This window comes from Carcharodon carcharias (genome assembly GCF_017639515.1).
Source record: "Carcharodon carcharias isolate sCarCar2 chromosome 36 unlocalized genomic scaffold, sCarCar2.pri SUPER_36_unloc_1, whole genome shotgun sequence".
Classification (NCBI taxonomy): Eukaryota; Metazoa; Chordata; class Chondrichthyes; order Lamniformes; family Lamnidae; genus Carcharodon; species Carcharodon carcharias.
In genome coordinates this window covers 5107480-5129405 of record NW_024470726.1, presented here as the reverse complement: position 1 = coordinate 5129405, position 21926 = coordinate 5107480, and positions in this window count along the sequence as shown.

The following is a 21926-nucleotide window of genomic DNA, read 5'->3' as shown; positions in this document are numbered from 1 at the left end:
GTTTGAGTATATTTAAAGTGAATCGTTAATCAGCTTGGAGACGAGTTGACAGGAAATGGTTAATGAGACATTCGGAGACAAAATTAAACTGGTTTGAAATGTATAATGCCAGATTCAAATACTTTAATGATGGATTTGTGGACTTTAAATACTTATCACACTCTGACACTGTTCACTAGCTAGTGAACCTGGCTTGCCGGTATTCCACATTCTAATCTCAGTGGTGGGGAAACTAATGCAATCAACCCTGAGGGAAAGAATTAATAAACACTGGGAGAGGGAGGCATTAATCAAGGGCAGTCAGCATGGTTTTGTTAAGGGCAGGTCACGTCTGACTAATTTGTTTGAATTTTTCGAAGATGCAACCAGGTTTGTAGATGAGGGCAATGTATGTGACGAAGTCTGCTTAGACTTCAATAAGTCTTTTGATAAGGTCCCACATGGGGGACAGATAGGGAAGTTAAGGGCCCATGGGTTCCAAGACAATTTCGCAAATTGGATCCAAAATTGGCTGAGTGGCAGGAAGCAGGCTGGCCGGGGGTGGGGGGGTGGGTGGTGATGGGTGGTCGAAGTGTGTTCCTGTGAATGGATGCCTGTGTCCAGAGGGGTTCCACAGGAATCGGTGTTGGGTCCCTTGCTGTTTGTGGTGTATATATGAACAATTTAGACTTGAATGTAGGAGGGTTGCCCAGTAAGTTCGCAGAAGGCACGAAAACTGGTGGGGTGGTAAATAGTGAGGAGGATTGCCTTAGATTACAGGACGATATCGCCGGGTTGGTCAAATGGGCTGATCAGTGGGAAATTGAATTTAAACCGATAAGTGTGAGGTGATGTACTTGGGCAGGCCAAACAAGGCAAGGGAACAAACGATCAATGGTAGGACCCTGGGAATACCGAGGTACAGAGGGACCTTGATGTGCATGTTCACCAGTCTCTTAATGTAGCAGGACAGGTAGCTAAGGGGGTTATGAAGGTATATGGGACCCTTGCCTTTATTATCCGAGGCATAGAATATAAGGTCAGGGAGGTTATGCTGGAACTGTATAAAACGCTGGTTAGGACAAAGCTAGAATATTGCGTGCAGTTCTGGAACCTGCATTATAGGAAGGGTGTGATTGCACTGGAGAGAGTGCAGAGGAGATTTATCTGGATTTTACCTGGGCTGGAGAGTTTTAGTTATGAGGACAGATTGGATAGACTGGGGTTATTTTCTTTGAAGCAGAGGAGATTGAGGGGGGACATGATTGAGGTGTATAAAATTGTTAGGGGCATTGATGGGGTAGACAGGAAGGAACTTTTCCCATTGGTGGAGGGAACAATAGCCAGGGGGCATGGATTTACGGTAAGGGGCAGGAGATTTAGAGGGTATCTAAGGAAGATTTTGTTCACCCAGAGGGTGGTGGGAATCTGGAACTCATTGCCTGAAAGGGTGGTAGATGCAGAAACCCTCATAACATTTAAGAAGTATTTGGATGTGTCATAGCATACAAGGCTTTAGGCATGGTGCTGGAAAAAGGGAAAATAATATTTTGGTACTTGTTTGACTGGCGCAGACTTGCTGGGCCGAAGGATCTTTTTCATTGTTGTCGATCCCTCTGATTCTATGACTCTATCATTCCACCCATGTTGGATACCGGTATGATTCTGGATATCACAGAGTGCGGGTTAATGGACAACAGGTTAAATACTTTGCGTCGGGTCACGAAATTGCTGGCCCAGGCTTCGAGGTTATAACTATCAGCAAAGATTGAACAGCCCGGGGCTCTTTCCTGTAGAAAAGTAGAGGCTGAGGGGTTACCTGATTGTGGTCTTTAAAATTATGATCATATTCGATACGGTAAGACATAAGAAGATATTTCCACTTGTTGGAGTGAGACCAGAACTAGGGACCATCACCAATAATTCAAATCAGGAATGCAGGAGAAACCTCTTTACTCTTATAGTGTGGAGAATGTGGAACTCGCTCCTACAGTGTGTCGTCCAGTTGAATCGCCGAGACGCACTGAAGGATGAATCAGGATAAACACACCAGTTGTAAGGGATAGAGGATATGTTGAAGGAATAGGATAACAGTGGGTTGGAGGAAGTCCCTGTGGAGCAGAAACACCGGCACAGAGCAGATGACCCACGCTCCGCTGATCCAAAGGTGTAATTCTGATACAAAGAGGCAGGCGGGAAGACAGATTCCGGGTGAAACAGCTAAATACTAAAACATAGCGTCATATTCTTTTCTTTTCTCAATCTGTGTTTATTTTGAAATCAGAATAAATTGTGTTCTTGGTGAATTAAACAGAACACTCGGAATGGGGGGCATTTCCATTCTGCCCACGCGAATTTCATAAGCGGAAATGTTGATTGCAACACCATTGCATTTTGTCTCCAGGTTGAACCAGTCTGCGCTGCCCACCGCCTGTGACGCGTGTTTGCCACGATCTGTAGCGTGTTGTCTTTTGCAGGCAGAGCCGTGTGTGGTCTCCTAACCTGTAAACAGGAAACCCTCAGCTAAAATTTACACCGTGCTAATTTTTACAATGCGCTATTTTAAACGTTTCACTTAAGTTCACCCCACCCCCCAGTACACCCCCTCCCCCAATGCCCCCGTCTCCCTGGGAGCCAATATTTATGCCCCAAACAATATAATTAAGTGCAAGATCTGGGTCATAATCACTTTGTTATTTGTGGGTCTTGATGTCTGCAATTTCGGCTGCCGCGTTTCCTCCATAACAACAGAGGCTGCACTTGAAAAATGTTCTGCATTGTCTCTGATACGCCTCTTTTTCCCTCTTGTTCGTGTTATCGTTTCAAATTTAACGCTCACCGTTTTACTCCATTAGCCTGTATTAACCAATGGATGGTCTATTGTATATTTTACTCTTGCATCCGATTCCCCATCGCAAGTATTTCCTCACCCTCTGCCATAACAGAACCCGTAATGTTAATTTTGTACCTCTCAGCTATCGTATTTCAGGCAGTTTTGTCCAAGACTCCGGAGATTCAGAGTCACTAGCTTGGAAGCAAAACAAGGTGTATTTTCTCACGGCTTAATTGGCGGTGGGGAGGGCCGGTTGACTGAAATTAACAGAACCAGCGGAATAACGGCAACTGGTTTACACCGTCACAGAATACAAATCCCCAAATAGGAGATATTCAGGAGAAGTTTACGAGAATCGACTCTCTATTACCTGAATATTGCGGAAGCCCAGGCCAGTGATTCGGGCATGTATTACTGTGCAGCTAAGGAGCTCAGTTGGGTGTCCTTTATATTTGGAAATATTTCAAAATGATTTATCACAGGCACAAATTACGATTATTTTACAAAATGTATCATCAATAACCTGTTAGTTATGGCCAATAGTGATCCAATCACAGCGCCCGATTCCACTACGTTCCCTGTTAATCTGCCGTTTAACTCCGCCTCCAGCTGAAATTCTGTCAATGGGGGTGGACTTTTTGGTGTGTTTGGTGAAGTGTGTGGGTCCCGATTCCTTTGCTGCCCGGTGGAATGTTTCCGGGCGGGATGCCCAGGGACAGAGCGATTCCAGGGCAATGGAGCCGGACGGGACCTACACCATCAGCAGTAATATAATTCTCTGGGGGAAACTTGAAGCAGTGGTCTCTGTACCTACGTCGTTGAAATCAATTCCAGTGAAAAACTTCCAAGTGAAAACATCTCATCTCAGAGAGGTAGCTGTTAACAGTTGCCCCGTACAATTAATGTGCGGCCTATCTGTTAGTAATATCTCTTTGTACATTTGAACTCCCCTCTTCAATGTGTTCACGTATCATTTTCTGACCCCTTATCTCGGTCTCATGTATCTCATCATTTCAGTGCTTTTCTTTCTGAATTCTTAAGCCCATCTGTCTAGTTGGGATGAAAGCGTATGTAGAGAGATAAACCATTTTGACGTGCCAATGATTAAATACAATCCCAATTTCCTGGTTACCACATTCTCTCTCGATTCCTGTACGGCATTATCTGTATCCAGTCGTGCAGATCTTCCAGCACCGACGCAGTTCATTCTGCGGTTTGGCTCAGCGCTGGTATTTTTGCTCCAAAAGAACCTCCTCCCATCCCTCTTCATCTCAACCCATCATCATATCCTCTATTCCTTTCTCCCTCAGGTGCTTATACAGCGTCACGCTTCGACCTGCCTCTGTACTTCACCTCAACTACTCCCTGTGGGAACGGGCTCCACATTCTCCCCACTCTCTGATTAAAGAGTTTCCTCCTGAATTCTGGATTGGATTTATTAGTGACGATCTGATATTGATGGCTTCTAGTGCTGGTCTCCCTCAGAAAATGGTAATATCTTATCTAGGGCTGCCCGAAAATCCCTTTCATTGTTTTGATCACGTCACCCCACAGACTTCTCTTTTCTCCAAAAAAAGAAGACATTCTGTTCAAACTTTACTGACTGTTGTAACCTCTCAGTGTTGGTATCATTCCGGCAAACCATTTCTATATCACACCTTCCCATGTGCCTCTATATTCTTTTTCTGATAGGCAGGCCAGCATAATTCACAGGACCCCATGTGCGGTCCAGCTAAGTTTTGATATACCTTAATGTCGCCTTTCTTCTTTTCATAGCTGGGCCTGGTTTTATCACCTTATTAACCTCTGTCACTACTTTCAATAATTTTTGTCTTGTGCCTCAGAACCCTCTGCACCTAGCTCCGATTGAAACGCTTATTTTCCAGTGATTGTTTTGCCCAAACCCTATCAGTTTGTCTAACCCAGACCTCAATCCTTCTCCTTCCTAAGTAAACGGTCTCTATATAAGGTTTCATCCAAGACAAAAGAAACAAATCTGCTTAATGAGCGGCGGACAAATGCTTAACATCAATTACTATACATAGAAATGCTGAGCATTTCTAAATAGTTGGGTTAGTGAAGAACACCCAGCACCGCTTTGTTAATGTGTAGTCATGCGTAACACATTTAAGGGAGATTGCTCTTTCAAGGAGTGTCCGAGTGGACAATTAAAGAGAATGCAGGAGATAGAACCTGTATGGAGTTCTACAAGCACTTCATGTGTTTTGTTTTATAATTTTATCTGTGCATCCCTCACTCACACCCGGTCTTCTTTATAACTGTCTGTCTATTTATCTATCTATATATATATATATGTATATATCCATCTATCTATCTAATCAATCTATCTCTCTATCCATCTATCTACCTATCTCTCTATCCATCTAGCTATCTATCTATCCATCTATCTATCTATCTCTCTATCTATTTATCTTTCAATTTTTTCTCCCTATCACCTGCAGGTCCCACTTTCCGTGAGTTCATCCGCAATGGGATTCTCCTGCGGGGGAACGGTTCTTGTGGCCGGGAGAAGGAGTTCCAGGAACCGGCAGTCAGGGAGTGATTATAGAGAGAAGCTGTAACTCAGCGGAGCTCTCAATATATCCATTAATCACTGAGTTTTTGGCACTTTCAGATGTTTGAATGTGAACTGACGCTATTTGAACTAAGTTTAAATTTCACTATCAACAGGCAACATGAACAGTGATGCGGAACTGACACATTCCAGAGCACCAACACAAGAAAATAAGGTAACTATGGATGGAATTGTTTCCTAACATGTGCATGGTTTACATTTCACTGAATTTTAACCTAAGATTCAAAATTAATAGTTAATTGCATATGAGTCTAAGAGATTTTGCAAAGTGCACATTCCAAGATAACAGGGTTTACATGTCATATAACATTGCGGTAATCGGTGGAAAATATAGGTAGGTGTTCAATTGAATATGTCAAAATTGAGATTGAGAAGTTTTTGTTGGATAAAGAGGATTCACTGTTCGGGAACGGAGAGGAGATGGGTTTCTGATGCAGATCAGAAAAGGCCCTAGTTAAAGGCAGAATATGCTCGAACGGCTCAATGGACAAGCGAACATATTTTTTTCTATTTTGAAAACGAGGGTAAAACGTTTACGATTCTTAGGTGAAGAAGAAAAAAACTTAATCACGCAAGATTAAAATTATTTTTTTGAAGCAGCCTTGCAAGGCATTCCTCCAATAAAAACCCTTTTCAGAACGCACAAGTAAAATATTTGCCAACAGCCCCCTTATGGAGCTTTAACCGTAAAAGTCCAGCAAAATACCCAAGGTAAAAACTGCTGCTACCTTTGCAAAGTATACGACACGACCTCGCATTCTCTACCAAGCTGCTATTGGAATCCGAAGCAAGTTCAGATACATACTTCCTCTTGAAAGGAAAAACTTCTCTGGCTTGAAATCAGATGGCTGCTTCAAATTCACAATTTTTCACAGCACAGTGCTGGTCTCATGATATCTCCCCCACAGAGCCACCTCAGCTCAAAAAAGCTCAGAAATATCTTTTGCCGCCACCAACCACCCCCCACCAAACCCCCCCCCCCCCGCCCCCCCCACCCCCCACCCCCCGCCCCCCACCCTTTCATCCTGGCCTCCATTGTCCGAAGCTTCACTCTGAACTCAAATTTTCAAAAATATAAAAAAAGCATTCATGTCTTCCTACTACCTCCACTTTCAGGTCAAATATTATTAAATAACCTTCCTTTGTGTACTTATGAAAAATTTGTAAATGGTAAATGTTCTAAAATATCCTTTGAAATTTATCAGCTGAAAAGGCATGTCCTTACCTATCACCTAAGGCAAATTTCAAAAGCCCAACGCATTTACTTTTTCTCCCAACTTCACTGCACCCTCTTGTTACAAATGCATGCATCCAGCATGGTTATCTTTCATCTCTCAGTTCCCACATCCGAGCTGTCTTTACAAACTTTCTCCAGTTTAATTACCCATGAAGACAAGCACACACAGCTTTTTTTAATGAATACCACCATGCTTCCAAAAATATATAAAAACGGCATCCATATACACTTACAAAACTCTATCCATTCGACTTGTTTCCCTATCATTTAATACGCTTGCACTGCAAATGTACTGGATACCAGCTTCAGCAGAGTTCTGACGCAGAGAGAGAGCCAGGTCTCCACTCCACCTTCCACAGCACCGCTTGCTTCAAAGCACACGACACTCATGGTAAATCTCTGACATTCAGGTTAAAAGCTGAACACAAATAAAAACACACTATTTAAGTGTGAACTGGAAACATCGCATGTTTCCTGAATCACTGCCCGTGTCCCTCTCCTGCTTTGTTGCAATTCAGTAAATGCTAGAACAAATCACTTCTCAAACAAAGAAACCCACTACTAACAGCATCTTAATCCAGGACTGATTCTGTCAACTCAGGAGCAATTGTAGTTCTATCCAGACGACATTTAATCATAATTTAATTATTAATCAATACAAACATCTGGTGCATAGTTCTAATCGAAGAATAATTTATTTTATTTGCATACAGACATTTGCCAAGAAATTGACATCCTGTCAGTAAATGGAATTACAGAATCATCAGAAAAAGTCCAGAGAAACCAAAGGCAGTTCTTCATCTTTGCTCAATGTTTCTTTCACACCCGAGTTTCACAGTATCGGTGGAATATCTTTAACAATACTCAAAACAACTTCTATATTTAACAACATGAGCCAGCCTTTGTTGCTCTGGCGAGGGCACCGGGAAAGTTGATTTGTTTCATGGGAGTGTCCTTGGCTCCATGTTAATTTCCACAAGGCTGTGGTTTGTTTGGCAAATCCTGTCACTTCCATAATTCATCAGAGAGAAACAGACCAGATTCTCATCTGCGACCCGCCTTCTTTTTTGACCTTTTATCCAATGCAGCCAAATTCAGGGAGGCATAGAGAGGTCGGCCTTGAGTCCGGGAGAGATATTAAACATTAATAGCGAAAAGCATTTAAAAGATAGGTAAGATTATGTACTCCCGCAACCACGTTTCATAGAAGCATACAATGATACAGCACACAAGGAGGTCATTCCGCCCATTGCCTCTGTGCTAGCTCTTGGAAAGAGCAATACAATTAGTCTCACTGATATAAACTTGATTGAATTCCTTTGTTGTTAAGTGAAAAATCCGGTTACTGTGTTTCGCCATCTACTCAATTGAGTAGAGCCTACAGAAATCATCACATTCAGAAGAATGACACCAACACAATCAAAAGACTTGTGTTAATGTAGCGCCTGTCAAGAACTGAAGGAACCCCAGAACACTTACTCCCTCTTCTTTGATGTGTACTCCTTGTTCTTAATGCAATGCGGCAGCCAATTTACGCACAGTGAGAACCCATAAACAGCAATGAATTAATGACCTAGATAATTTATTTTTTAAGGTGCTGGTTGATGGATAAACTAGGAAACGGGACACCAGAGTGAACCCCCCAGCCCCACACCTCCCGCATCCCCCAACACATCACACTTCTTGCAATAGTGGTGGCACCATCTTTTATGCTGACCTGAGAGGGCTGACAGGGCCCCGGTTTAATGTTTCATGTGAAATCAGCATCTCAGACAGTGCAGCACTCGCTCCGAAGTTTCAGTCTAGACTTTCTGCTCAAGTCTCCAGACACACACACAGAAACAATAAACACACACACACACACATGCACGCACACACACGCACATAAACACACACACACACACACACACACACAAGCACAATTTCTGGCGAAACTGAATCCCTCTTAATCCACTTACAACAAAAGCACATTTTGATGTATCTATAAAACTCTCCTGGATTTGGTCTTATCTTCAATCTAATTCCATTGGCTATCGTGTTTACTGAATCGGTGAGGTTGGAGGAGGAACACAGGTGTGAAACGAGGGAAAGGGATTAGACTCGCTGTAGAGATGAAAGAAATAAGCACAACTCAAAAATATGAACTGCTGAAAATCCGCTGTTACTTACGACGGAGACATTCTGTCTGGAAAATTACCCTTTCATTTATATTATCAGATGGGGAGAGGGACAGGGGTATATTTTCTCATTCCAGTTAGAGGGACTAGTGAGATGTTATCCAAATTTAGATGCTCTAGACTGTGACCTGCTCTTTCATAAATGCGTGAAATATCAGCTTGGGAAGCATTGCACCTTATCCCAAAAAAAACAAGTTTTCGTGTGTTATTACAATTTCAAAAAACTCTGCTGTATTGCATCCAGATGTGGCCGCTTTCCCTCTGTTTAACGGTGGTCATCTGTTTTATTAATGGTTAAGATATGAATGGAAATATTATCCTAGTCTAGCTAATTTATAATTATTACAGATACGCCATTGGCCAATGATGTGCCAATTTACCAATGGCCCTAGTACGCCAATGGGCCCTATTTGTTACCAGGCCCCAAATCCATGGAAAGTCGCCCAATACGGGAAAGTTCCCTCAATGCTTCAGTCGAGTGAAAATCGCCAATGGATGGACAAGCACTATCTGCCTACCGTGCTTGGCATCTAGTGTCCATCTGGTACACTACTGCAGCTATTAGTAACAAAGGGCTGGCATTTTATATGGGACTCAGAGACAGCAGAGTGATTGTGAACATTTTGAAGGCAGGAAATGCCTCTTATGCATCTTTCCAATTCCAAATCCTTGTGCCAACATTTCAATGGAACTTACCTGTCTGTCGATCATGTTGCCTCTCGCTTTGCCTTCTCTCTCTCAAGCTAAAACTGGATAAGAACAAAAATATTAAACAAGTGTTATGTTTTGTAAATCTGATGGAGGTGCCAGAATTAGCAGAAAAGAGAATGTCGAGTGGTTTTAGCATCAATCTGAAAAGCTCATGGAAAATGCCAGCATATAACATTGGAGTCAGTGTTGGGGTTAAACTGGGTTAGACACAGTGTTAAATATAGGGAAGCTGTTCGGGATGAACTTCTTCAAATGGTTCAGTTACTCAATTTTCATTGTGGGATCTCTTGTCTCGTTCTCCTGAAAGCAGAAAGTAAATTATCAATTTAAAACTGCGAGAAGGGAATCAGATAGACAAACAATTATTAAAATATCCCTGATAAATATTAATCATACCTGACCTTCCGCTTGTACGAATCCAAATGGCAATAAGGACCAACAGTAGAACCAGTATCACCAGGTCAGTTATTAGAACAGGAAGGGTCGGATTGCACCATCCTACAGAGACAAAACACTTAGAAACTGCTGCCCGGTCAAATCATCCTTTTCTGGGATTATCTGATGGGCACCGTGACCCAAAATGAAGAACACAAGCAGTCCATTCGGACGGTAGTGCCAATGCAGGCACTTTGAAAGCGGCAACTAATTAGTCCTATTTTCCATGCTCTTGCCCCAATATTCCTGAAACTGTCTTTCCATCAGGTATTTATCCAATTCCTCTTTTGAAAGTTCCATTTGAATCTGCTACAGGTGGAGCTCTCTGGGTACCATTCGTTGAGTTAAAAAGAATTCTCCTCTGGTTCATTTCCTGATTATTTTCCATCTGTGTCCTTCTGGTTACCAACCCTCCTGCCAGTGGAAACAGTTTCTCCTTTTTTACTCTATCGAAACACCTCATGATTTTGAACGACTCGAATAAATCTGCCCCTCAACTCTTTCTGCTTTAAGGAGAATATTCCCAGATTCTACAGTTCCTCCACGTTAACTGAAGTCCCCCATCCCTGGTCCCATTGTGCACACCCTCCCCAAAGCATTCTTGACTGTTTCCTGCTTGTAACGTGCATCCAATGTGGAACTGGCCATAATTTCATTCCAACATCCATTACCTGAACAGGTGGATGAATGTAGATTCAACAATAACTTTTAGAAGAGAAATCACATTCTCACTTGAAAAGGAAAGCGTGACAGTGTTGTGGGGAAAGGGTGGATCCAATTGGATAACACTTACAAAGAGATAACACAGGCACGACGGGCCGAAACCCCTCTTTCCGCGTCTATCTTCCAAGGATTCTACGATGTGACCGGGAAATATAAGACAAAACCAGAAATTGTTTACAAGGTCAAGTCTACACCTGGGGCTCAGGTAACCCTAACTTATTTTAACATATTTATAATTTAAATATTTATAGTTTAATTTACAGCCTGCAGGTTCAAGGAGTTAATGAATTTCTCCAACTGACTCTAAAGTCGAATAAAAGCCTCCATTGAACAGATCGCGAACTCACCTCCCCCTGTCTCTGCTGCTGTGGGTGACGACACGCTTTTTGTCAAATACTTGTTTGGAGACCACAGTTGAACAATACAAGTACAGACTCCGCCACTTCTCCAGGTTTCCCTCGATACCATGACGTGACTTCTGATACTGTAAGTCCCGTCCGCCTCCATTGTGCCGGGATCGCTCCGCCCCTCGGTGACCAGACCGGAAATATTCCAGAAAATATCAATCTGGTTGGAAGAAACTCCATTGACCAAACACGCTAACGGGACGGTTTCCATCAAAAGCAGCTCACCCGGCGGGACAAACACCAGCACAGCCGTCTGGTTGGTGGAGTTGTCTGGACAGATATTGGAACACAGTCAACAATTCATTTGTACCAAATCATACTGCTGTGTATGATCAGAATTCATTTCACTTGCTCTCTTACCTCCAACCAGTAATGGGAGTCCATTCTGGAGCGGTGCATAGCTATCTTTATGAGCACAGTAGTAGGAACCCGAGTCATTCAGCTGGGCATTGAGAATTTTCAGTGTCAATTGAAATTTGCTGTTGTCTTTCTTGGAAATAAATTTACAATCGGCCTCTTCGCAGGACTGGCTGTCGATTAGTATCGGGGCTTCACCCACACGTTGTTTGTACCAGAAAAATTTAGACGCCAATTGCACTTCATACGCGTAGTGACAGGCTAATTCCACAGTCTCTCCGACTTTAGCAGTCATTATGATAGGACTCTGAGACAGAGAGTGTTGGAATTCTGTAACTAGAGAGATTATTTTTCCATTATTATTGGTTATTTGGGGCATTTTTGAAAGACTTCGCCTGCAATTTAAGAATGGTCACATAATCGTCTTTAGTTATTCGTGGTTAGATTAATTCTCCAAATTGATTCCTTTTCTTTCTCGGGGAAACAAGTAAATAAACGCACGTGATCAGGTCAAATCCCTTCACCTGGTCTTTGGGTTACGTTTTCAGCTTGGTAAACGCTGATTTTAGCTAATTCAAGTTTAAAATTCTCACCTACCTCTTACTCACCACAAGCCCTCAGAAACTGCAAAATGAGCATCAGAGATAAAGGTTCCTTGGACATCTTGACGCGGTAAGTCCTCTCTGTTTTAGCGCTCACAAGTTTGTTTTTGCAGACGGACTGGCCGCACTCTGACTTGAGCTCAGTCCCAGTGAGTTGCTCCCCTTTCAGATGCGGTGGAAACCATGACGAGCTATGCTATTGAAAGTGTGATATCATTTTGGGTGCGGCGTCCTGGTGAATGTCACATGCGTTCGAATAACTGCGGCCACCGTCTGTGCGTCACATCAGTCAAGTGGCAGAAAGTATATAAAGAACTTTACTGGGGTGTCGTTCAGAAGGGGTAACAGAATAACAATTGTATGGATTTATGTTGAATATTGCAGTTAAAGTTTAGTTCTAGTTTAACCATCCACAATTATCATTGAGAAGGTGGCGGTGAGCCAGTTTTAAAAAAACCTCTGTCAAGTCTCTCCTCAGTCTTGTCTTTAGAGAGAAGAGACCCAGCCTGTTCAGTCATCCCTGTGAGTTTAACCCACAGCTCTGGTATCAACCGGTCAATCTTTTTTACTCGGACTCCAGTGCCTCAATATTCGTTTTATAAAGTTCAGTTTAGAAATTTACACAGTTAGTCCAAGTGTGGTCTGAACAAGGTTCTATGGACGGACATGGCTTCTTTGCTTTTTACTTATATTCCGTTGCAAATGAGTCCCGGCGCTGATTTGCATTTTTCCGCTTCAGGTCACAGGCAATTGCATCAAAGGGAACTTCCGATAGAATTATTCACAGGGGGAATGAACCAACCGTTTTATCCGCGTCAGAAACAGACCAGGACCGGAGGGAAAAATAAAAGCAAAATACTGTGGATGCTGAAAGTCCGAAATAAAAACAGAAAATGCTGGGAAAAGTCCGCAGGAAGACTCTGGTGAAGAGTCACGTGGACACGAAACGTTAAGTCTCCTTCAGTTTCAGACCTGCTGAGATGTTCCAGCATTTACTGCTTTTATTTCAGAACCTGAGGCCTCTCTTTACCGGGTTTGTATTTAGATCCTGAACGGGGATCACACTCCCGCATTCTGCTGTTGAGTGAGCGGCTTCACTGTAAATAACCCGGGTAGAACCGACTCACGTAACCCAGCGGCAATAACAGTGGACATGATTTTCCTAAAGAGCCGCGTTACGGTTTAATGGAAAGTAATTCTCAGGGGGAATTCAGCGCAAGGCGGACAGAGAGAATCTCCGGGAATCTGTAACGAAAACATTCTTTACGGTAGTAAAACTGAGGGACAGTAGGTAACAGGTTTATAAGAATCTGATATAAATACGAGCTTCCTTTATCTTTTTCTGAAGACAAGGGTCTCCTACTTTCTTTGCATCCGCTCATGGGATGTGAGGGTCGCGGGCTATAACAGCGTTCATTGCTATCTGTAATTGCCCCTTGAGAAGGTGGTGGCGAGCCGCTTTCTTGAAAAACTGCAGTCCCCTTCATGCAGGTACACCGACAGTGCTGTCAGGGAGGGAGTTCCAGGATTTTGACCTAGACACAATTAAGGAATGACGATATAGTTCCAAGTCAGGATAGTGTTTGTCTTGGGTGGTGGGGGGGGGGGGCGGTAATTGGAGTTGGTGATGATCATGTGCCCCATCTGCCCTTGTCCTTCTTGGCGATTGGTTCCAATGCGGTCTGTGTAGAGATAGTACAAACTGCAATCTCCCTGAACCTCCGATGAAGCGAGTGCATCAATTGTGAATAATATTGGGGATCACTTATTTTTTTTTTCAAGTACCGGAAATCGCAAATCCGGTAGTGACCCGGTGTGAGGTCGATGAGGACACAGGAAATAAGGTTTGCTCTCTGTTCAGCTGAATCTACCCTAGCCGGCGAAGCCTCTTCAGTCTGCGGTTTAACATTGGGTCAAATGCGGGCGGTTCTGTGCTTGAAGGGCCTCAACGTTAAAAACAGGAAAACCACGGAGAGCTTCTGTGCCGATTATCATTTTTCATCTCAAGGACAGTGTAAATGAGGTGAATGTGCACCAGCCTGTTCTTCGTTCAGCTGAATCTACCCGAGCAGGCAAAGCCTCTTCAGTCTGCGGTTCAACATTGTGTTAAATGCAGGCGGTTCTGTGCATGAAAGGCCTCAACGTTAAAAACAGGAAAACCACCGAGACCTTTTGGGCCGAACATCATTTTCCATCTCAAGCGAAAAGCGGTAGAATCTCGGCCATCGATTTATGCCAATCGATGTGATTTGCACAGCCCGCGAATGGGCTGTGAGGGAAGCGTCTTTCTGAGACTCGCAGCAAACAGCCGCGGTCACAGCCAATGCGTCTCTTTGCTGCCCAACCCCGCTCTTTGCTGCAAGGTCTTAGACTCTCATCTTTGTTATTCAAGTATGAATACCTTATGAATAGCTGCATTTCTGCAGAACACTTCACTCAGTAAGGCGCGACACCGTCTGGTCATTTCAGAACACATTCTGACAGGATTTCAGTCTACCAGGTCAGTCACATTAAGATGAATGTAACTCGCTCGTTTCTCCCAGCTTCTGTTCCTCAGGATTCTCCTGAATATTCCTTGACTTGGGTCCCTGTGGTGCCTTGAAGAGAATTTGTAGCACGGATTTGCAGTTTTTATTTTATAATTGGATCAGGTTTCCCATGAGGGAGCTCCATAAAAGAATGATTTGACCCAGCAGCAGTTTCTAAGCAATTTGCTGGGATGGTGCATTTTGATCCTTTGCCATCACTGTCACCATTGTCGGATTTCTAATCCTCATCCTCATTCGGATTTCGATTTAGTAAAGCGGTTGATTGGTTGCGTATTGAGAATTAGCAGGGACATTTTAATAAGCGTTTGTTTAATGTGTATTATTTTTAAATATTAATTGAAGTGTCTTGATTCAGAAAGTCGAGCGAATATCTACCACAAATAAAAGCGAGTAACTGAACTATTTTCTAAAAGTTATAACTAACAATCTCGCTGTATCTAACACAGTCTAAACCAGTTCAACCCAAACACCCATTCGCAAGGTAACGATATTTTAACATGTTCTACGTTCTTTTCAGTTTGATTCTGAGACCAATCAACAATTCCCATCTCAGTGTTTATTTCAAATGACCAAAGGTTAAAAGAACAGAAGAAATCAGAGAACGAGTAGGCCCTCGATCCTGCTCCGCCATTCAATAAGTCCCTGGCTAATCTAGTTGTGGCCTCAAGTGCAATTTCCCACCCATAACCCTGGGCTCCCTTGTCAATCAGAAGTCTGCCCAACTCAGCCTTGAATATAAAAACAAAAAACAAAAAAACTGCGGATGCTGGAAATCCAAAACAAAAACAGAATTACCTGGAAAAACTCAGCAGGTCTGGCAGCATCGGCGGGTCATGAGGACTCGAAACGTCAACTCTTTTCTTCTCCGCCGATGCTGCCAGACCTGCTGAGTTTTTCCAGGTAATTCTGTTTTTGTTTCAGCCTTGAATATATTCAATAGCCCAGCCTCCAGTGCTCTCTGGGGAAGCGAATTCCAACACAAATCAACGACCAACTGAGAGAAGAAAATCCTCCACACCTCCGTTTTACAAGGGAGGTCAGTTATTCTGAAACTGTGCACCTTGTTCTATATTCCGCAATTACAATCCGCAACATCCTCTCAGCATCTACCCTGCGAAGCCCCCTCAGAATTTTATAAGTTTCAATAAGTTTACCTCTCATTTTTAGATTTACAACCAACAATGCTTGTAAGATATTTTTGCCTGCTAATAGTTTCAGTTTGCATGGAATACTTATCCCCGTTAACAGAGGGCATCAGGAGTCTATTTTGATCATCAATATTTGCACCCCAATCCCTATTTTCGCTCTATCTGGAATCTCTTTGTCACCTAACAATGCAAGCATAAGTTGTCTTCGGGAGTAATACCTTCGATAGACTCTTAAAGAGGAATGGATTTAGCTGTATTGAAAACGCCACCAATAGGAAGGTGGGAAAGGAGGGAGAACTCCAATGGATTCTATCAGCTTTCCAAAGGGATCCACAGTTGGCGGGACCATTAATTAACTGTCAGGATAAAGCATCGGAAACTTTCAACCAACAGTTAAACTATTGTAAGCTGGGACAGTTAAGGGAAGTTAAGTTAACTTGGGTGAACCGAGAGAAACTATTTCCTACCGTGGATGGGGTATATCTGTGTGGCAGGGGGCGGGGTGGGGGTGGGCTGGGCTGGTGGAGACCAGAACAAGGGGTGTTGAATTACCGCAGATCGCCATGTACTATATTAAAAGAGATTGAACTGTATTGCACTTTATCACAAAGTGGAACAGCCATTTTATGTTCCTTAACATATATGAATAAAGTATGTTTTTTTGGAAAACTCAAGCGTTATACAGTCTTGCAGCCGTTTGCTATCCTATGGGACGGTATTTGGCCTTTATCTCAGTCTGCATCCCTGGGAACAGCAAGTAGAGCACAGAGTCCTGCGTCACGGATGAAGCCCGGGGACTTTCTCAACAAAGACCAGGGCTCCTCTTTCCACAGCTGCTTCACAAAGACACATTGCAGCATTTAGTCTGCCCTCTTCTCCATTTTATCACATGCCGATCGTTTATCTTCATTTCCTCCCCTCCCCGGTCTTTGTGTGAAACTGGCAAAGTGTGTAAACTGTTGGAGCTCTGACCTGAAGCATTAAGTCAGTGAGACTCATAAAAGACCAAGAGCTCGGCACGTCTTTAGAAGACAAAGACTTGTTTTGTAAGTGTCAACTCTATTTGTAAATGTGGTGAACAACATACAGTATTGAAAGTAAGTTATTTGGTTTGTATCTTATCGAATGTCAGATTTTAATGGTGGTGTAATGCACACTTAGAAGTGTTCATGTATAAAGTGTACTTCAGAAGAAAGAAAGAATGTTCTGCAACTCCCTCACCCCCGACAAAGCCTCATGTCTCTCACCTGACCAAGTGTTCAAAATCATTTGATGTTTGCACGTGTAATTGCAAGGTTTTATTTATGGGTTCTGAGTTCAGTGAAGCATAGCTCACTTCTATATCTCTCCTCCTTGGAAAATGCACCATGTTCAGTCCACTTGAAATAAGTTGGGAGTGGAAAGTTGGCTTTTTGGCCTCAAACTGTCTGCTGAAATCTGGAAATTGCTGTGCAATTGCGGTTGGTTCTTTGGAAATTCCTGTCTCCTCCACAATTCATTAGAGAGAATCCATTCCGGGTTGCCGTCTGCGACCTGTCTTCTCTATTGATCTATTTTCCAATGCAGCAAACTCCAGGGAGGCAAAGAGAGATCCTCCCCGAGACTGGGAAACATATTAAACATTATCATTAAAAAAGTTTAAAAAAACAGGTCAGGTTATCTCACAAAAAAAATCAAAGAACAAAGTCTTTCCAGGTTTTCCTCTGAGTCCCGTTTAGTAATGCTCAGCTCTATCTCCATGCTGAACTTGCGGCTGCATTGATGTCCCTGCCATTTTCGATTGATAATGTCCTCCCTCTGGGTGAACCCCTGATGATTTCCCATCTGCCTGTGCAGTAGCTACAAGAGACACATGTTTGCGGAGAAGAGAATTTGATCCTTCTTAACTCAATCATTTGCAGAGACAAACCATCAGCCATTGCAACGACACCTGCTGTTTCTGACATGGTTTTAGGCTTTTGAACCCAATGGCAATAAAATCAGTTCCAGAACTCATAATTTATTTTTTAGTCGCTGGAATTGTTTTTCTCTTTAGGTATTTATCTGAATTCCTTTTGAAACTTAATATTGACAGCAGCAGCTGTACCAAGAATACACACAGTGACACGCAAACACGCACAGAGCAACACAGACGCACACACACACATGCACACACACACAAATGCACACAAACAAACACACATAGAGTGACGCACAGTCACACAGAGCGACACAAACAGGCACACACGCAGCTACACATATGCACATGCACACACAGAAGCTGTTTGTTTTGGCTGGTGGTTCAAGGTCAGGGAGAGAAAGGGAGGAAGGCAGAGAAAGAGAGAGAGAGTTAGATAGCGGGAGATAACAGTAGAGTGGGAGATGGATATGGAGAATCAGACAAAGAGAGAAAAACAGACATGAGGCAGTGAAAGTCAGGGAGAGATATCAAAGATCATCCTCACCATTCCACGTGGCCTGGGTTCTCTGGATGGGCCCTCACAATCCCTCCGTCACCTCTCCCTTGATAGGGGGAGAGACCCTGGGTCAGAGGGTTTGGTGCTGGTTGGCAGTGAAGTGGGGTCTAAATGATCAGACCAGTGATTCTTTTCATGCAAGCCCTACACACACGCACAAAGACAGATAGACAATCCTCACACAGATACTAATATTCACCCGACTCCGCATGGTCAAGAGAAATAAATATGGCTTATGCAATACTTTTATGCCTCCATATCTGTCACTCGGACACCCCACACCTCTTAAATCAACCCCGTCCAAACAGCTTTCAGCTTCCTGCACCTGAAACACACCTCCCCAGTTGTGGCACAAGTCAACATGAATCTTTGTTTGACAGTGGGTGTGGAGACCACCAGAAATATGATTGCGACTCAGGAGGGAATCGAGGAGGATCCACTGTCAAAGAACGGAATAGCCCCTAACATTACATTGCTGTAGCGTTTCCATCCCTCCCTCCTCCTCAAACCTAAAACCAAGAGATGGAGGAAGAGGCAGGGCCTTCAGGAGTGCACCAGACCTGCGAGGGACACTCTTCTGAAACTGGATTTTAAAGAAAAAGCAATTGATTCGTGAGTAAAACCTGGGAGCAGACTTGGAGGGAGGAGCACCGGAGTGGTGACATCGGGGCACAAAGTAACTGAAGCCAAAACTGAAAAAGTGACATCACAGGAAAGCTGTGACCTGATTGGTTGGTAGGAAATTTACAACAAATTTGAAAAAAAAGAAACTGAAAGCTAATTAATAAATTAATGAACTAAGTCGAGATGGCTGGGCAGGTGATAGGCTGTAGCTGTATAATGTGGGAGCCGGCAGATCCCATTGCGAGCCACAGTGACCACATCTGCAGCAAGTGTTGTTCATGGAGGAACTCCGGCTCAGAATTGATGAGCTGGAGTCCGAGCTCCGAACACTGCGGAATATCAGGGAGGGGGAGAGTTAACTGGATGCTTTGTTTCAGGAGGCGATCACACCCGATAGATTAAGTAGCTCAAATTTGGTCAGTGGTCAGGGTCAGCAGGGTGTGACTGCAAGTGAGGCAGATAGAGGGATCCTGTGTTCAGGAACAGAGGAGCCGCAGCTCTTGACCTTGTCCAACAGGTACGAGGTATTTGCTCCCTGTGTGGATGAGGACCAAAGTTGTAGGGAGGATGAGCTGGCTGACCACGGCACCATGGCACAGGAGGCCATTCAAGAGGTGAGAGGAAAATACAATTGATAGTTGTAGGGGATTCTGTAATTCGGGGAACTGAAAGCATCCTTTGTAAGCAGCATCGAGAGTCCCGCATGGTATGTTGCCTGCCCGGTGTCTGGGTGAGGGACATCTCTGCCTGGCTTGAATGGATATTGGACAGGGACAGGGAGGGGGAGGATCCAGTTGTTGTGGTCCACGCCGGGACAAATAATATAACTAAGACTAGAAAAGAGGACCTGTTTGGGGATTATCAGGAACTAGGAACTAAATTAAAGAACAGGTCCTCAAGGGTTATAATCTTTGGATTACTACCCGACCCACGTGCAAATTGGCATAGGGATGCGAGAATAAGAGAAGTAAACACGTGGCTAAAGGAGTGGTGTAGGAAAGAGGGGTTCCATTTCATGCACCACTGGCATCAATATTAGGACAGGAGGGATCTGTACAGTTGGGATGGTCTCCACCTGACCCGATCTGAGACCAATGTTCTAGCGAAAAGGGTAAATAGGGTGGTCAACACAACTTTTAAGTAGAAAGTGGGGGCGAAGTGAAGGGTAAAACTCCAAGACGCATGATTATTGGGAAACAAAGCGACAGGTCAGTGTGTGGGGGTGGGTAGATTCAACTTCATGGAAAATTATGAATAAACTGAAAAGAAAGGAGAGCCCAGGAGAGGCTATTAAATTCTCCAGACCACAAAATAGAACAGAGTGTTTGGAAAGGGCTAGGAATCTAACTTCAAGCACATCAGTTAAAGGGACTACAATGAGAAAAGGGAGGGGAAATACAGGACTGAAGGTGTTGTATCTGAATGCACGCAGTATACAAAATAAGTTAAATGAGCTTGTGGCACAGGTTGAAATTGGCAGGTATGGTGTGGTGGGCATCATGGAGACATGGCTGCAAGGGGATCAGGACTGGGGGCTAAATATCCAAGGATATACATCCTATCGAAAAGATAGGCAGGTTGGCAGAGGGGGTGGGGTTGCTTTGTGAGTAAGAAATGAAATTAAATCGATAGCAAGAAATGACGTAGGATGTAGAATCAGTGTGGGTGGAGTTGATAAACAGCAAAGGTAAAAAAAAACTATCGTGGGAGTTATGTACATGCCTCCGAACAGTGGTTAGGATGTGGTGCACAAGATACACCAGGAGATAGAAAAGGTGTGTAAGAAAGGCAAGGGTACAGGGATCATGGGGGATTTCAATATGCAGGTAAACTGGGAAAATCAGGTTAGAAGTGGATCCCAAGAAAAGGAATTTGTGGAATCTCTGCAAGATGGCTTTTTGGAGCAGCTTGTGATGGAGCCCACTAGGGAACAGGCAATTCTAGACTTAGATGTGTACTGAGGCAGACTTGATAAGGGAGCTTAAGGTAAAGGAACCGCGAGGAAGAAGTGATCATAATATGATAGAATTTGCCCTGCAATCTGAGAGAAAAAAGCTGGAATCAGATATAACGGTATTACAGTTGAATAAAGGCAACTACAGAGGCATGAAGGAGTTGCTGGCCAGAATTGACTGGAAGATGAGCCTAGCAAGAAACACAGTGGAACAGCAATGGCATGCGTTTCTGTAATTTGGGAGGCACAGCAAAACTTCATCCTTGGGAAGAAGAATCATACTAAAGGGAGGACGAGGCAACCATGGATGACAAGTGACAGCATAAAAGCTAAATAGAACGCAAACAATGTGGCGAAGAGCACTGGGAAACCAGGGGATTGGGAAGCCCACAAAAACCAACAAAGAACAACTAAAAAAGATATAAGGAAGGAAAAGCTTAAATATGAGGGTAAACTAGCCAGCAATCTCAAATAAGATTGCAAGAGTTTTTTTTAGATATGTAAAGCGTAAGAGAGAGGCAAAGGTGGACACTGGGCTGCTGGAAAATGATGCAGGAGAAATAGTAGTGGGGAACAAAGAAATGGCAGAGGAACTGAATAGGTACTTTGCGTCAGTCTTCACGGTGGAGACACGAGTAAGATCCCCAAAGTTCAAGAGGGTCGTGGGGCAGGGGTGAGTATGGTAGCCATTACCAAGGAGAAGATGCTAGGAAAACTGAAAGGTCTGAAGATGGATAAATAACCTGGACCAGATGGTTTACACCCCAGAGTTCTGAAGGAGATAGCTGAAGAGATAGTGGAGGCGTTAGTGGTGATCTTTCAGGAATCACTCGAGTCAGGAAGGGTCCCAGAGGACTGGAAAATCATTAATGTAACTCCCCTGTTTAAGAAGGGAATGAGGCAAAAGGCGGGAAATTACAGGTCGCTTATCCTGACCTCGGTCGTTGGTAAGATTTTAGAGTCCATTATTAAGGATGAGATTTCACAATATTTGGAAGTGCATGGTAAAATAGGACAAAGTCAGCATGGTTTCATCAAGGGGAAGTCCTGCTGACAAATCTGTTAGTATTCTTTGAGGAGGTAACGAGTAGGTTGGACGAAAGAGAACCAATGGATATGATCTACTTGGACTTCGAGA